General features: G+C 38.5%; 1 protein-coding gene and 1 long non-coding RNA gene across 17 annotated transcripts in view; one reads left to right on the forward strand and one right to left on the reverse strand.

Moving 5' to 3' along the window:
• Positions 1–5,319: 5,319 nt before the first annotated feature.
• Positions 5,320–17,234, reverse strand: LOC141408144 (uncharacterized). The gene is made up of 2 exons (XR_012420972.1): positions 15,912–17,234; positions 5,320–8,252 (listed from the first exon to the last, which is right to left on the reverse strand). It is a non-coding gene; the product is annotated as an uncharacterized lncRNA (long non-coding RNA).
• GULP1 (GULP PTB domain containing engulfment adaptor 1) overlaps positions 16,152–17,912 on the forward strand; it is a 306,186-nt gene continuing 304,425 nt past the window's right edge. For 10 of the 16 annotated variants that reach the window (XR_010579987.1, XR_012420970.1, XM_065525752.1 and 7 more), the window contains exon 1: positions 16,152–16,391. The gene's annotated coding sequence lies outside the window, so the exon portion shown is untranslated. Of the gene's footprint in view, positions 16,445–17,052; positions 17,338–17,912 lie in introns of those variants that run through there. The other 6 variants (XM_065525749.1, XM_005573691.4, XM_074008614.1 and 3 more) reach the window with 3 other exon arrangements.

Raw genomic sequence — 17,912 nt, forward strand, 5'->3', positions numbered from 1 at the left:
TTGTTTGCAGTTTGGGCTTCTGGAAGCCTAATTAGGAGCTCAAAAGCCAGAATGCCTGCACCTGTATGTGTATACAGAGTATAGAAGGAAATATTTTTACCAGAACAATGGGTACAAGGAAGCATGTAAAACAGTACCTTATTTAATACCATAAAATGTTATCCTGGACTGGTACAACTGACTCACAGAGCTCTGGAGCAGCATAACCAAAACCCAGACCCCATTGCTTTGCCTTCAGCCCAGACGTTTGTTTGTTTGTTTGGTGATTGTTGTGTTCTATGTCAGTACATTACTTCTCTCAAACATGATCTCTAACTCCTTGTTTTAGACTTCTCGATACCAGTGATGTAAGTGGCTTAGTACTCATCTTTATGACAGAAACTATTATATCAATTTAAAATGTAATCATTTTTGTAAATGGAATAATATTTTCATATAACTAAAAACCAATATTGAAATTGAAAGCTACAGAAAAGATCTCAATATAATTGTAGTCGGAAGACTTTCAGTAAACAAACTAACTAACTAACTAACTAACTAACTAACTAAATAAATAGGTTAAAACTCCCCTCTGCCTTTTGTTAGTGGTGTATAGTCTGCAAAAATTAACCTCCTTTCTATAAAAATGAAACTAATAATGCTTACCAGAAAAAAATTCACATTTGTAAGGTACTTTTGACAAGGGCCTGGCTAACAGAAACTAATTTTTTAAACTAATACAAAATAGAATATTCTGAAAAAGAATCCCAAATTTGTAAAAAGTCATTTACTTTGACTTTTGTTTTTAAGTGTGTATTTAAATATTGTCTCAATTTAAAGATTTACTATACAAAGAAATATTTTTCCATAGCAGTAAAAATAATAAGTTGTAATATTCAACTTATTAAAATTGTAATCTCTACTACTCTTAAACATTATTTGAAGTAGATGATGACATAATACTGTTCAAGCATCCATGTGAAAATTCAAGCATTGTACTAACAGACACACACAAAAATCAGATTCCTACATGTATACTTTACTTGAAGAAGACATTTTAATGTTAGTATCATAAAAACAAATTATGTTTTGCCTAAAGGCATCTAAGAAGTTTTTGATGTCTGAGCATTATGTAAATGAGTTTTCTAAATATCTATTGTGGGTTTTCCTATTTATTTTAATGTCAAATTGGATTTCATGATGCCCAGTAGGGAACTGAAGTTTTTAAGCCTGTAAACTATAACCATTTTTTATTTTATTTAATTCTTCCATTACATAAAATGACATATACAACTACTTTCAAGTATGTGTGTGATTTCTGTATCTTTGTATATTCTTTCTGTTTCCAATAACTGTAAAATTTATTTAAAAGTGATAAAACATACTCAAAATGTTAATAAGTCCTAGGCTTCCTTAAATATAGTAAATTCCAAACATTTATATTGATTAAACCCCTCTATCATTAAAGAGATGTATATTTAAAAAATGCAATCTAAATAAAGACAAGTCTGGAGCCTTACAAAATATTAGTTAAAATGCACTGAATATCTTTAAGTCTCTAGGTATACTTTCCATCTTTCTTTATCCTGCTCTGTTCTACAAAAGACTGACCCATAGAAACTACATCCAATTGTTTCATTGCCTTCAGATTTTCTATTGGTTTTGGCCAATGGGTACCCCAGCTGGAAATGGGAATGTGAGAAGAGAATGATATCAGCACATTTTCCCTGTTCTCTTACTATCTGATTGTCATTTGATTGTGCTCCTTTACTGAAGGTCACGATTTCTATCGGGACTTCTTTTCCATATAATTATCCTCTCTGGGTTCTGGTAACCATTCTCTCTCTTTTTCTTGCCCTTCAGGGGTAGAGGTGGCAATAGTTTCCCTGAATATTACCCTGTGAGGATAACTGCATTTCTTAAACCCTGCCTGCACCTTTATAAATAATCTTCTTAGTAATTTTTTCTCAAATTATCTGGTTTGGAATGAGCCATTTCACACAGTTTCTCACGGACCTTTCTAAAACATTTGTATTGATTAGTATTTTTGGTGCTCAGGGAATCTTTAATGTTTTTGTACCTAAACACAAATGTTAACACATTGTTAGTGTGTCATAAGTAGCATGTCTAAATTGCCATTTGTGCATTTCTCTTTAATATCTAGATAATATCTAGAAAATATCTCTTTAACATATAATATAAGCTTTTTTAATATCAACATAATATTGCATTATTTAGACTCCAAGTTGTTCACTTATAACTGGAATGTTCTTCTACTATTTATCTTTCCACTTTTCTGGAATTTCTTCAACTGACCTCACTCCCATGACGTTAAATTTCCTAACAGCTAGGATTCAATATTGACTTAGAATGATTAAAAGGGTGGTACTTCCTGAATAAATATAACTTTAGGATTATAGATAAGATAGGTCCCTTGAGATACCTAGACTTCTTTAATTTCCAGCAAAGTAGTAAAGATTATGAAAATATACATTGTAAGACTGTGAAGGTAGCTAGACAAAAGCAGTGTCCAACAAATCTAGATTTTTTTCCATAATCATGACACTAACTGTTCTAAGTAGCCAGCAGTACTGAAAATCCTAATAACACGGAATTTAAGGTACTCAAACATGTTAATGGGTTATGACCAGAGCTGAAAATTCACTTTGAAAAATCAAAGCTGTAAGACCCTCTCCCTGGTATGTTCTCTTAATACAATATAAAAATCACATCGCTCTAAAGTTTGTCATTTCTACACCCTTTTGTATTTAGCAGATCAGACACCTGATAATAAGTTTGATATAAGAGAATCCAACTCCCTTCATTGGCCTTTCTTACCTCCAATCTCACATAGCTTCAGCATCTTCTCTTAAATGGTCACCAGAGTGCTTTTTCTTTTTTTTTTTTTTTTTTTTGGTTGAGACAGAGTCTCGCTTTGTCGCCCAGACTGGAGTGCAGTGGCCGGATCTCAGCTCACTGCAAGCTCCGCCTCCCGGGTTCACGCCATTCTCCTGCCTCAGCCTCCCGAGTAGCTGGGACTACAGACGCCCGCCACCTCGCCCGGCTAGGTTTTTGTATTTTTTAGTAGAGACGGGGTTTCACCGTGTTAGCCAGGATGGTCTCGATCTCCTGACCTTGTGATCCGCCCGTCTCGGCCTCCCAAAGTGCTGGGATTACAGGCGTGAGCCACCGCGCCCGGCCCGAGAGTGCTTTTTCTAAAACAAAATTGTCCATAATAAGACTTGCGGCCGGGCGCGGTGGCTCACGCCTGTAATCCCTGCACTTTGGGAGGCCGAGGCGGGCGGATCACGAGGTCAGCAGATCGAGACCATCCTGGCTAACACGGTGAAACCCCGTCTCTACTAAAATACAAAAAATTAGCCGGGCGCGGTGGCGGGCGCCTGTAGTCCCAGCTACTCCGGAGGCTGAGGCAGGAGAATGGCGCGAACCCGGGAGGCGGAGCTTGCAGTGAGCCGAGATGGTGCCACTGCACTCCAGCCTGGGCGACAGAGTGAAGACTCCGCCTCAAAAAAAAAAAATAAATAAATAAATAAATAAAAAATAAAAAATAAGACTTGCAGTAGATACCATTCCCTATAAAGTTCGAGACCCTGATCTAATGCTCCCCAACACACTAAGCTATTTTAATTTCTTCATATTCTCTTGCTATTTCAAGTTTCTCAGGCTTTGATAATGTTATTTCCTCTGCCATAAATGTTTCTCCCTTTCTTGTCTACCTGCTATACACACAATCACCTTTCAAAATTCAGCTCGCATTTTGACAACATGACTGCTTTCTAAATTGTTACTCTATCTTGCCCACAATGAAGAAATATATATCTGTTTTAGTGCCTAACCACATTTATTTATAATTTTATTTATTACATTGTGTTTCCCTCTACTGGGCTGTGAGCTCCTTAAGGGTAGAGGCTGTACTTATTCATCATCATCTTTCCTATACTAGCTCAGTGCCTGACATTAGAAACACAGTACTGAATGATGAATGAATGGTGATGGAACTTCTGGGGCAGGTCTGATCTCCATCATTCTTGCTCCCTAAATGTCCATTTAGTCTAGTTCATTGAGCAAACATTATTTTAAGATTTGAACTAAGCTAAAAGGTGACTGTAGATGAAGGAAAAGAAATGCTTCTTCCTGGCCAGGAGCGGTGGCTCAAGCCTGTAATCCCAGCACTTTGGGAGGCCGAGACGGGCGGATCACGAGGTCAGCAGATCGAGACCATCCTGGCTAACACAGTAAAATCCCGTCTCTACTAAAAAATATTAAAAAAAACTAGCTGGGTGAGGTGGCAGGCACCTGTAGTCCCAGCTACTAGGGAGGCTGAGGCAGGAGAATGGCGTGCACCCGGGAGGCGGAGCTTGCAGTGAGCTGAGATCTGGCCACTGCACTCCAGCCCGGGCGACAGACCCAGACTCTGTCTCAAAAAAAAAAAAAAGAAATGCTTCTTCCTTACGAAAGAATTCCAATGTATATATGTAAATTATATATAAAATATAATATATAAAGTATATACATTTTTATATATTTTATATATAATTATGTATGTGTGTATATATATATATAAATTGTTAGGGGATATATGGAAATCTTGTAGGCAATATCTACCAATACATGTTACAACTAGTGGGTAAAAGTTTAAGGAGAAACAGCATACTTGTATTGTCTCAAAGTATGTCTCCCCAAATATTGATTAATTACCAAGGGAAAATAGTAACTTTACATTGAAGAAACCTGGCAGACACCATCTATACTGACTTACTATTATTCGTGTGAACTCATATCAATGTCACATACCCCAATATGATGCAATGAGGACACTTTACTTTTGTGAAAATTTCCCCCAAAACTTATAACCCCAGTTTAACCATGAGAAAACAGCACACAACGTTGATATGTGGGACTTTCTACGAGATACTAAACCATCACCCTTCAAAAGCGTCAGTCATAAAAGACAAGGAAAGATCAAGGAACTGTCACATATTAGAAGAGACTAAGAGACATAAATGCTATGTGGAATTCTGGAATAGAGAAAGGGCATTGATAGAAAAACTGGAGATATCTTCTAGAAGAAAATCTAGGAAACACTATTTTGGACGTTGGCCTTGAAAAAATTTATGAGTAAGTCCTCAAAAGCAATTGTAACAAAAACAAAAATTGACAAGTGGGACCTAATTAACTAAAGAGTTTCTGCACAGCAAAAGAAACTGTCAGCAGGGGAAACAGACAACCTAAAGAATGGGAGAAAATATGTTCAAACTGTGAATCCAACAAACATCTAATATCCAGAATCTGTAAAGAACTTAAACAATTGAACAAGTAACAACCAAATAACTTTATTAAAACTGAGCAAAAGACATGAACAGACACTTCTCAAAAGATGACATACAAGCGCCCAACAAACATGAAAAGCTGCTTCACATCACTAATCATCAGATAAATCCAAATCAAAAGTACAATGAGATACCATCTCATACCAGTCAGAATGGCTAGATTAAAAGGTAAAAAAAACAACAGAGGTTGGCAAGGCTAGAAAGAAAAAGTAATGTTTATACATTGTTGAGGGGAATGTAAATTAGTCCAGCTACTGTGGAAAGCAGTTTGAAGCTTTCTCAAAGGACTCAGAACTACCACTTAATCCAGCACTCCCTTTACTTGGTATATATCCAAAAGAAAACAAATACTTTTACCAAAAAGACACACAAACTCGTATGTTTATCATAGCACTATTTGCAATAGCAAAGACATGGAATCAACTTAACTGCATGTCAGTAGTGCATTTGATAAAGAAAATGTGGTACATATACACCGTAAAATACTATACAGACAAAAAAGAATGAAATTATGTCCCAACATGGATGCAGCTGAAACCCATTATCCTAAGCAAATTAACGCAGGAACAGAATACTGAAATACAGCATGTTCTCACTTATAAGTGGTAGGTAAACATCGGGTACTCATGGACATAAAGATGGCAGCAATAGACACTGAGGACTACTAAAAAGGTGAGGGAGACAAGGGCTGAAAAACTAACTGTTGTGTACTATGCTCAGCACCTGGGTGATGAGATCATTTGTACCCCAAACCTCATCATCACACAATATACCCAGGTAATACACTCAACATACCAAAACCTGTACATGTACCCCCAAATCTAAAATAAAGGTTGAAAAAGAAAAAGAAAAACTGGGGCTATCTGAATGAATTCTGTAGATTGGTTAAAAAATAAAAATAAGCATATAAATATCATTATTCTTTCTAGACAAAAATAACACCAAAAATACTTTTATTTTTTCCAAGAAAAAACTAACAGTTTAATTTTAGCCAAAGCTATTGTTTTCCTTTTATTTTGACCCATATTGATTCAGTTTCCTGAAAACTTTCACTAACATATCAAAAGTTTTTATAGTTTTACTTGTTTCCATGAAAAGCCATTATTTATTTTATACTTACTTGCCAGATTATGCTAAGTGCTTTACATTTATTAACTCAATCTTGACAACTGTTTCAAAAATAAGAAAACTAATATTAAAGTAGAGTGATACAGTTTGGCTCTGTGTTCCCACCCAAATCTCATGTTGAATTGTAATTCCCAGTGTTGGGGAAGGGACCCAGTGGGAGGTGATTGGATTTTGGGGGCAGATTTTCCCCTTGCTATTCTCGTGGTAGTGAGTGGGTTATCAGGAGATCTGGTTGTCTGAAAGTGAGTAGCACTTCCCCATTTGCTCTCTGTCTATTGCTCTGCCATGGGAAGACTTGCTCGCTTCCCCTTCTCCCTCCAGCATGATTGTAAGTTTCCCGAGGCCTCCCAGCCATGAGTCCTGTACAGTCTGTGGAACTCTGAGTCAATTAAACCTCTTTTCTTCATAAATTACCCAGTGTCAGGTAGTTCTTTATAGCAACGTGAGAATGAACTAATATAGAGAAGAAAGTGACTTGTCCAAGATTTCACAGTCAGCAAGGGGTAAAGAATACATTCTAACCATGACTTTGGACTCCAAAGCACATGCTTTAAAGCTTTATCCTAAGCTTCACCCTTCAAAACTCAACAGCCTGAAGTTCACTTTTATAAGAAATATCTGAAGCTTAATTCAGTAAATAGAATTTAAACCATTACAGCTTTCTTGACACTTTAAGAACTGTCTTATAAATTCATAAAATTGTTGATTTACATTTCACTAGTTCTCCCCCAAACTCATGGCACTCTACAAAAATATTTCAATGAAAAAAATTTAATTTCTTTCAAGATTTATTATACTCTTCACTTGTATAATGTACAGATTTCCAAACAGAACACTGCATTTTAGGTAGGGGTGTTCATTTAAAAGTCCTTAGCAATTTATTTTTATGTGGAAAATGGATGATCTTCACCTGCACTCTCAGTATATGTGAAAGATTTGTGTAACTTTGAAATTGCTTCTGGAGGGTTTCATTTTTGAAACTGAACAACAGTCTTCTGCAGTCACACCCTCTGAAAACCTGCCAATTTCCATTGAACTGATAGCACTTTATCTGTGTGTATTCTCAGATTGCTGAGCTAGAGAGACTGTTGATGCAGAACCAGCATGGCAAGTCTCTGTTCTAACAACTCTTGCCACAGACTGCCTTTTACAGAAAAGCCACTCTCAGAATTATTTTAGCCCTGTTATGGAAAAGATACGCAATGAGAGAACGTCTTTTGTTGTTCGGTTGTGATAGGTGCTAATGTCCCCTTTGCGTTTTAAAGCATGATGACATTTTCTCAAATCACATTATGTCAGGCCCAAGCGTATAGGTGCCTTGTTTAGCTTTGCTTTTTTGTTAAGCCCTATCTGCAAGCCTGAGTAAATTCTGATACAGGATTTTGAAGAGAGTTAATAAATTAGCATGCTAGTGAAAGACTGCAAATTATAATTTTCAAATAAAAAGTTTCCTTTGTCAAAAATCATTTTAGACAATTATTTTTACTCTATTAAGAAAATAAGACCGTAATTCTATTTGCAATAAAATATCTTTGTTCTATTTTTTATTTTAAGTATGTGAATCTTCAAATGAAAAAAATATCTTCTTATCACAGCAGTTTTTCAAGCAAGTAAAACTGCTTCAAGCAAATTTTCTAGGCCGGAAAACTCTGTGGCAGAAGAGCATACCTTGGGAGACTATTCCTGGACATTAGGTCAGGCCTTTCCATGAAGCTGAGTGTTAGCTCCTGTCTCTTGGTCATGGCTGGACTCCACATAAGGCACTCATTCACTATAATCTAGAGTGCACGAGAACTGGAACAAGAAGCAGAAACGTGACCCTTGATTAAGATCTGTGCTTTCTCTCATTATTTGTGTTAAGTAGGGGTCTTCAATTCCAAGTATTATTTGTGTCCTGCAATTGTTGTAGAAAAATGGCCCTTTCACTCTTAGCAACAACACGGAACTTAACAAGTGATAATTTAATAGATTGGAGGGTAAAAATATAATATGAATGGGTGTAGAGTCAGGTCTTTTCAAGTTGAAAAAGCATCCTTTTTCAGAATCAGAAGAAAATATTGAATAATGAAGTTAATTCAAGTAAATTGATACATGAGTTGAACACACTTCTAACAGAAGACTTTTGTGGTCAAAGGTAGGAAATAAGAAGTTGTGACAAGGAAACTTAACAGAATGGATCCAAAGCTCATTTGGAAAAATAATCTTGAGAGAATAGTGATGAAACCTTTGAAAAGGGGATAAAATAATAAAGGAGAATTTGTCCCAGTAGATATTTTAAACAATGATAGTTTGAGATAATTAATAATGTTCTATTGCAGAAATACACTGACCATTAAATGGGAAAGGACTACCATTAGCCCACATGATGCCCAGTTCTTTCCAAGGAAGCTCTGCAGGTGCTTGGCTAGGAGCCGAAGATGCCTTTGTAGTTAGAAAAGATATCCCTTTCTTCTTGCTTGCAAGCTTCATTGGCTTGGCTGGTGAAAGAAGTTGGCTGGATTTTATTCTGCACTGGGCCTTTTTTAGGTGTCTTACTGAATTTTGCATGCTGTTTGACCACACCTGGAAGTTCTGATTGAACAGATCCTGTTTCATATCTAAGTTAACATATGATAAAAATTACTGCTAAAAATCACTAGGCAAAGAATGGATCTATTCAATATGTGGTGTTGGACACCTAGGTCATTATTCTGGGGGAAACAAAAGCCCTATCTTTAGACTTCACATCAGAATAAATTGAAAAACAAAAACTACAAAATACTAGAAGAAAATATTGCTAATTAGTTTGGGTGAAATGTCATCATATTTTTTAAAAACTCAAGTAATCATAAAAAGATTACATTTAAAGAAATTCTACATAATTTTAAAACACAACAAAATAATTTAATTATTTTAATTAAGTTAATAAGAAAAATACCCCCTTTTTTAGCTAGAGGTTAATATATTTACTACACATGGAACCTTTAAAAATCAATAAGAAAAAGAAAAAATACGTGAAACAATAGAGAAAAGAGAAAAATGTACAAAATATATAAATAGCCACCTCACAAAAGAAAATATAGTTATTAACTTTATGAAAACTTATTCAGTTTTATTAACAGTGAAAGTAATAAAAATTAAAGCAATTGAGCTGCTAATTTTTCACTAAGATTACTTGAAAATTTAAGTGTTTGGAGAAAAAAAAAATAAGGGCCAAGATGGAATAGTTTACATGATATCATTTAGGTAAATGAAAAATGCATATGAAAATAAATATTTTGAAAGAATACTTACAAAAAAAGGTACACCTTAAACACATGAAAGTACACATTACATTAAATACTTGTGCTGGGTCAGTGAATGGGAGGAAATGAAAATAAAAGTACATATTTAATGAAGTTGTTTGTATTTGTTTATGTTTTCAGAGCTCCCCTCAACAAAGAAAAAGCATATATTTAAATAAAATCCTCAAGGGACCTTGTAGGCTAATGATGTGCCAAACACCAAGAAGCATGCTTAGCACAGCCATCTGCACCTGAGTCCATTATAGTCTACATAGGCAACATATGTCATAAATAAAACACAAGTACCACATGTTGAGGAAATGACACTGACCTACATTGCTCAAGGGAATGTACGTTTTTATAAACTTTTCAGAATTTGTTTGGCAATATGTATTTAAACTATTAGAAGGGGCCAAGTAACATAAGCATCTGCACTGATATAAGGGTGGGGGTATTGCAGTGGCCCAGAGATGGGTGAGGAGGCCCAAGTACAATGAAAATGGTGTTCCAGTGGAGAAACAGCCTGGTGTGGTAATTGGTGCCCATTCGAGAAGCAAAGGAAATCCTTGTAGAGAGAAGCCTGACACTGTGTGCTAGAGCCCTAGGTGAGGGAAGAGGGCACAGGAGGGCTGTCAATCTTTAGGTGTTAAGAATCTGAGCAGGATGATGAGGATGTTCCTGCAGAAGGAGTGGCCTGGGCACATAGGAAAGGGGACTGTGACAGCCATGGGAGATTGGGTATGGACAAGGACATTGATTAATTAAGAAAATATATTAAGAATAATGACAGTTGAAGCCAGATTTTTACAAGAGGAGAAGGGGGCTACAAATATAAAAAGTAGTATTGTACTACAATTGAAGGTAAATGTTTGAACTCGTGGCTTTCAAGATAGATAAATGATGATAGAGAGAGATGATAGAGATGTTGACAGATGATAGGTGATAGATAAGCAGATAGATTAGCAGAAAGATGTAAATATGTACAAGTGCATACATGCATATATTCCCTGGCTTTGGTTACTGAGAGGGCCTAAGCAAAGGAAGAAAACCTAACAGCAATAAACATAGCTACTGGAGCTCAGATTCCAAATACCATCCTTCACTAAAAAGAAACAAATTTTTGGAGAAATGACTGATTCCTGGGCTGGGGCTGGGGAAATACAAAATGAGACTTGAACACCTTTTTGTGCCCCAAATTGAGAAAATGCTCACAGAATGCTAGATACACAGCAAAGGGATATGGAATTTAGCTTGAAACAGTGTCTGGCCAAATCTGAGATAATTTAAGTGTCAAAAATAAATCATCATAGAAACAGATTACACCTATGCAAGTAAAATAGGAAGCCATGTATCAATACTAATATAAGTAAACAAACTAAGAAATTGGAAGTTTGATGAGAAATGAAGTATTTCCCTAGTTTCAAGTGCCTCCCCAGGAAATATGGACCAATTATGGTTGGAAGGCAGTTATACTCACCACTATACCACCAATGCCACCAATATGGACCAATTATAAAGAGAGAGAGGTTAATGTTACAGAGGAGAAGTCTGACAGACAATCAAGTGAGGATCATTAGTAATAGGAAAAAATCAAAACTGGGTACAACTTATTAGAATTGTTTTTTAAAAAAGAATATAGCATCATACTTCCGTTTTTTCATCAGCCAAAATACATTAGCTGACTCTAATGATAAATTACATTTTTGCCAGGTAAGTAGTAAACAATACACAAAAGTATCAACACCATGAAAGTCAAAGAGACATGATAACTGCATGCAACTGTGATCCCAAACTGGATCCTGTTGTTATAAAGAACATTGTTGGAGTAATTGGAGAAGCCTGAATAGGACATGAGAATTAAATGTAGAAATATATGAATGTTGATTTCTTGAGTTTTGATGTTTTACTTTCTTTATGGAGGAGAAGATCTGTGTTTTAAGGAAGTCCACAAAGGATTTGGGAAGGATGAGGTATCATGATGGCAAGTTATACTAAAATGGTTCAGGTAAAAATAAAAATAAATCTTTGTACTCTGTAACTTTTCTATAATGTGAAATTATTTTCAAAATAATAAAAAGTCTATACTCTAACTTGATAATCTACTTGTAGGTATTTATTCTAAGGAAATAACTGTAAGGGATAGGCACAATATGTGAACAGATGACATACAAAATACGTATGAACAAATGGCCATCATTTCTGTTTGTAATAGCAAAAAATTATTAATAAACACTGGCAGGGAAAAAAGCCCATGCTATATTGTTAAAAAGTAGTAGTATGGGCCGGGTGCGGTGTCTCACGTCTGTAATCCCAGCACTTTGAGGGGCTGAGGTGGGCGGATGACGAGATCAGGAGATGGAGACCATTCTGGCTACGGTGAAACCCCGTCTCTACTAAAAATACACACACACACACACACACACACATTAGCCGGACCTAGTGGCGCAGTGTCTGTAGTCCCAGCTACTCGGGAGGCTGAGGCAGGAAAATGGCGTGAACCCGGGAGGCGGAGCTTGCAGTGAGCCGAGATCGCACCACTGCACTCCAGCCTGGGCGACAGAGCGAGACTCTGTCTCAAGAAAAAAAAGAAATTGTAGTATGTACATTACAGTTCCACATGAAAAAAATGGAAAGAAAATCGTTAATGGAAAGAAAAATGTTAAATGGCTGTGGGTGCTGAGTAATGCCTTTCCTCTACTCCTGGTTTCCATGCAAAAATATTTTACTGGTTAAGAGGACTGGTCTTTCCTTGTCCTTGGAGAGATGTTATGACATTTGGTAGATAACCTTAGGAATAAACTTGGGAAGAATTGCGGGGCATGCCAGGCTCAGCTACCTTTCTCTCTCTTTCATTCTTTGGAATAGAACTCAAAAAACAATTTAAATCCTTTTTCAAAGTCACTGTCTCCTTTCAAGTTAGAAGGAGGCCAGGAACTACGTGACTCAGGCTGCTGTTTCTGTTCTTTGCTTTTGGATCTACCAATTCAAATCCGTTATCTGTCAATAATAGAATAATATTTTGCTCTCATTTTTAACTTCTTTTGGTCAATCCCCACCCAGGCATAAAGAAGGGATACTATTTACCTGAGTCTCTCAGAGCCCTCAACAAACCTTGAAGCCTATAGAGAAAATGTGAGCAATGGGTACTCTTGGTGATGGGAATACAGGTGATATTTATTTCCCTTTTGCAGTTGCCCTCCTATTTTTTCTTTTTTTTTTTTGCAATGGTCAAGTTTCATGTTCTTAATCAAGAAGATCAAAATAAAGCAATTCTTTCAGAATGACAGATAAAATTATAGAGGTTTGAAGGTAAATGTAACACAATAACTTTGGAACCTAGAGCCCCCTAGGTACTCATAGGATATTTGGTCACTGTTACACATGGCAAACAGAAACATGTCCCCCTTTCAAATCACATGACTGAAATTTGGATTTCAATCTTGGTTTCCATTACAGTTTTTAAAAAGTTGTCAAATACTTTAAATGTTGGTTTTGCAGAAATATAGGGCTAAACAACCAGCATATTTTTGTGTGCTTTTGCAATCATCAGAAATAAAACTGTTTTTCTTAAGATAAGTAGCAGGCATTTTTTTGTCGTAGCCAAGGTTCCCTTAGTCAGGTTAAAAGAAACCTAATTCTGGTTTGAGCAAGAAAATTAATTTTAAAATTACTGGAAAGCTGCTGAGTTTCCATCATGGTCTATATGCACCTGTGATGAATGTGAAAAACTTTCAAATGGAAATCTGAGGTATTTGCAATAGGTGAAGTTAGGCGTATTTCTCATCATAGTGCCCTGCCAGGCTTGTGCAACCCTTTTCTTTGGCATCTCCCTTCTTTACTTCCTGGGGCATGCTATAAATTTCTTTTAAAATCTTGTTCCATTTAGTTTTATTGTTTTTAAAAACTTGGTTCTGACACTCTTGAGATTTTTATACCTCTGAGCCATTTCACAAAGTAGATCATATCAAAAGTCAGGTTATAAAAATTACAAAGCAATAGCAAGTTTAAAGACTTTAAACAATGGGAGAAAATATAAAAATGAGTAATCTTTAGCACTGTATGTAACGATTGGGAAAAGACAGTTATGAGGACTCATCTGTCTTCATTTATCCATTAAAGATGGATGTGCTTTGTAGCCATATATATATATGTATATATTTTTGTAGCCATATATATATATATATATATTTTAATCTCTTTAGGATCTTCCAAATCTCATGGATAGGAAAAATAGATCTCTAAAGAGGCTATGATATGCCTTTAGGAAACTGAGGATGAGGCCGGAGTAGTAAATAACTCCTACTTAGAAGGAGGATATAGGGTCTCATCTCTGAGAACATGGGAGTTAGTTATGTAAAAGTTCAGATGATTTTCAACATTGGGTATGGCAAGGAATAATTTCTAAAAACGACCTTCTTCCAGGTACTAGAGGCAAATGAATGAGAAATAAATACATGCTATGGGATTTTCCATTATTTCACAGGATGGAAAGTTTGATCTCTGTAGCCTGATTTGTTCTTTGGCCCTGAACTTGTTCAAGTTGAATTGTGTGTCCTGAACACTGATCTAGTTGTTCTCAAACTAGGATCAGCCAACCGTAGTGGTATGTTGATGTATTCTTGGGAGTTGAGAGTTCTTTATTATAATCTTTTAATATTATGGCTAAAAAATCCAAAATATCTATCTGTAAATATATAATGTAAGCATGGATTTGTTCATCTCATCAACCACCTTATTCCTAAATACTGGACTACCATGTGTTTTATTTTTATAATCACATTGATACCAAGTGATCATCTAAATGACATTAATTTTTAATGATTGTTCATAAATTCATTGCTTAAGAGTTATTTACAGAAAAAACAACTAGCATGTGTCCTCAGATTATTAATATAATTATTTTTATGTGTGCTTGACTGTTGTGATAAAGGGAAGAACAGTTAAAAGAGGACCCTAGCCAAATTATTAAGAGGACTGATTTCTGATATTAGCTTTAGTACCTCCAAACTATGAGATTTGGGGAAAGTCACTCAAGAGCCCTAGACTTCAATTACCTTGTATTTAAAATAACAGAGTTCAGCTGGAACTAGTTAATCTGTAAACAAATAGTTTCCATTTCAAAAATTGTGAAGTGATGCCTTTTTAAATGGAAAAAGCATTAGGGAGAAGAAAACTGATTCACTTACAGGGTCTTTGGGGGAAAATTTCTAGCACCACCTTCTCTCCTAATAACAGTAAAACATGGTGGGATATAAGAACCAAATACTTATTATTTTCTCTGTGCCTATCGCGACTCTATTTTAACTCCTGTAAATGTGACTGTGACTCCGTGAGCTAGATTATATAATTCCTGTTGGCAGTTATAATTGATAGGCACAGAAAGCCTAAGGATGGAGTTTGGAATGTAATCTGGTCTGTCTGACTCTAAGCCCTGGATCCATTGTAATACATTATAACTGCTAGCTTTGCAAAATGCCTTTTTCCTTTTCTCATCTATTTTCACACTCAAACTAAAATTTAGTAAACTAAATTCTGAGCAGCACCAAGAATTTTAGTAAAGGTCTTCTCATCCTTTAAGAACTTCTTATGCGAGGATACTCCTCTTCGCCCACTTTCCCATACAGAACTCTACTAAAGGTCAATTAGAATGGGCTGTTGTTTTTTCCCTCAAATCCTACACAGAAGTCCTTAATTCCGGGATAAGCATCTGAATGGAGCAAATTAGTATGGTCTGGGAGTTAAGGCAATTTTCACGTGTGTGTATGTGAGTGTCTGTGTGTGTCTGTTTTAAGGCATAACAAAGTCCAGGGATTAAGGCCGAGTTAAAAAATAAATGAGGACAAACCAGTCTGCTGAGGTGCGGCCAGAGCAGCAGCAACTGCCTGCTTTCTTGATAAAGGTTGTGAAGACGGCACGTTTTACTCTTATTCGTGTATTTCTTTTGACACGTTCCCCCTCTATGAAGCCTCAGAGGTGTTTTAAAATTGTGTTAGGAAACACACAGAGATAAGAAAAGGCAAATGGTCCTGTTCTAGTGTCTCAGGGACGAGGCTGGAAAGGAAACACCGCGCGAGTGGGGTGGGAGCGGAGCGGGGGCCTGTCGTTTTGCTTCTGTCCGGGCTAAAGGCTGAGTACGGCAGGGCCCCTCCTTCTGCAGATGGGTTTCTCCCTCATTCCACCCTCTACCCACCTCCGGTTCCGCGTGCACGCGCGGGATAGCCCAGTGGGCCCACAGATAACGACCATCGGAGATTAATGAAGGAAAGTCAGCGAGCTCGAACACAGGCGTCCCGTGTGGAAGTGTCCAAGGAGACCGCCAGAAGTGCGCAAGCCGGAGTGTGTGAGAATTTCCTTCTCACCGAGAGGGGGAGCCCCGCGTTCCCGGCCGGGAGCGACCCTGAGTCCCGAGCCCCGCGTCCCAGCTGCCGCCAGAGCCAGTTTTGGATTCAGCGGATTAGGAAGAGGAGGGAGGGGGGAGAGCGCGCGAAGAGGGAGGGGACCGAAGCTGGAGGGTCCCGAGTCCAGCGCCGTGTTGACGTAGAGAAACTTTCCCTCTCGGCCTCGGAGACGGCGCCCCGGCTGTGCTGGAGCGGAGATCGCCAGGCTCGGAGGACCCGGCAGCTCTTCACGCCCCTGCCCGAAGCCTGACCTGACTGCATCTCTCAGTGAGGTACGGAGATTGATCTGGGCTCTTCCCTGGCTGCGAGCCCCGGCTCCCTCCAGGTAGCGTGGAATCGCTTAGAAACTGATACCGCGAGGGGCAGCGGGGGTGGACAGCTCCAGCCACCAGTGCCTGGGAAGGAGGGCGCGGAGCTGCGGGTAGCCGCTGCCCGGCAGGTTGTGAAAAATTAGGACAGCTAACGGCTCAGGGAGTCGTCCAGCACGAAAGGAGGCTAAGACCTGTTGACGCCTGCTATGGCAGCGCTTGAGGAATGACGCGGGGAGTCCAGCTAGGTCGGGGACGCAGCGGTCTCCGGGCTCGAGAAGCCTCATTAGCCTTTTGTGGTAACTTTGGTCCAGTGGCGGGGGGCCGGTGGGCAGGAGCTGCAGGGAGGCGGTGGGGCAACCGTGGATCAGTCCGGCTGAGGGTGCGTGGATCAGACTGGGCTGAGCAGGCAAGTCATCGTCGGGTCACAGCCAGGCGACCCAAGAGCGAACTTCCAGGGCAGCCTCCCTTTTGTTGGTGCAGGGAGAGAATGTGGGCATGGGGGCGGGGAGGCGCGAAGCTCTAAGGCCGGGCCGCGGATACTTTAAAGCCCAGAGCTGGGAGGGCCCAAAAGGAAGGGGCGGCGTCCACATGGTTACCCTGTTGCCGCGCGGGTCAAGTAGCTGCTTCTGGAGGGCGCAAGGCTTGGCGGGGGTGATGAACCCTTGGGTTCTCGCTCCGACTGCTAAATTCACTTGGCGGGTCCAGCTTCTCGTGGCCTTACTCACTACACGGATCAGAATCCGGAGCAGTCAGTTCTTTCTATTCTGCAGCTCCTGCGGCTGCCGCGCTGACTTCCCTGTGTGCGGGAGGGAACTCTGGGCAGGCTGGTTTTCTTGGAATGTGTTTACGATGTTGAATGGGACTTGAACAGGAAGCTGGACGCTGCAGCTGGAACTAGCGTGCCAAGGTAGAGTAAGGAAGACTTAGCTGGTGTTGGGCTTGGCGGGTCCACTTGGTACGTTGGGCAAACTCCAAGTAAGTGAGGACTGGCAGTCAAGGTTCCCCTCCCTGGGTCCTAGTATTGTTTCCCAGCTGAGCTCGCTTTACTCTCATTTGCAATCAGACATTTTACATGCACTGTTTCAATCTGCAAGTTTGACAAAATATAATGCAATTTGGAAGGATTTAATAAATTCATTTTGTGCCTGCTTTTAAAATATGTTACACCAACATTTGAGAATAAAAAGTTACGGAGAATGTTCAAGTCATGACTCAATTCTAGGACTAGCAGGAGACCACAATACTGATGATTTTGTGTCTGTATTACAAAATGGGTGATTAGGTGCTTAAAGTAAGGGAGATTATTAGACAGAGTGAATGTGAGGAAGTAGAAAACTTTGAGAGGAATTGGAAATTCTTCAGATTTGCAAATTACTCCCTCTCTCTGTCAGCCTTTCCCTTTTCCCCTCATATGAACAAGTAGCCTTGTTGGAAAACCCATGAATTGGGAGAGTGCAGTCGCTGGTGACTACAAGCTTTGCT

This window comes from Macaca fascicularis, chromosome 12 (genome assembly GCF_037993035.2).
Source record: "Macaca fascicularis isolate 582-1 chromosome 12, T2T-MFA8v1.1".
In the NCBI taxonomy this organism is placed as follows: domain Eukaryota; kingdom Metazoa; phylum Chordata; class Mammalia; order Primates; family Cercopithecidae; genus Macaca; species Macaca fascicularis.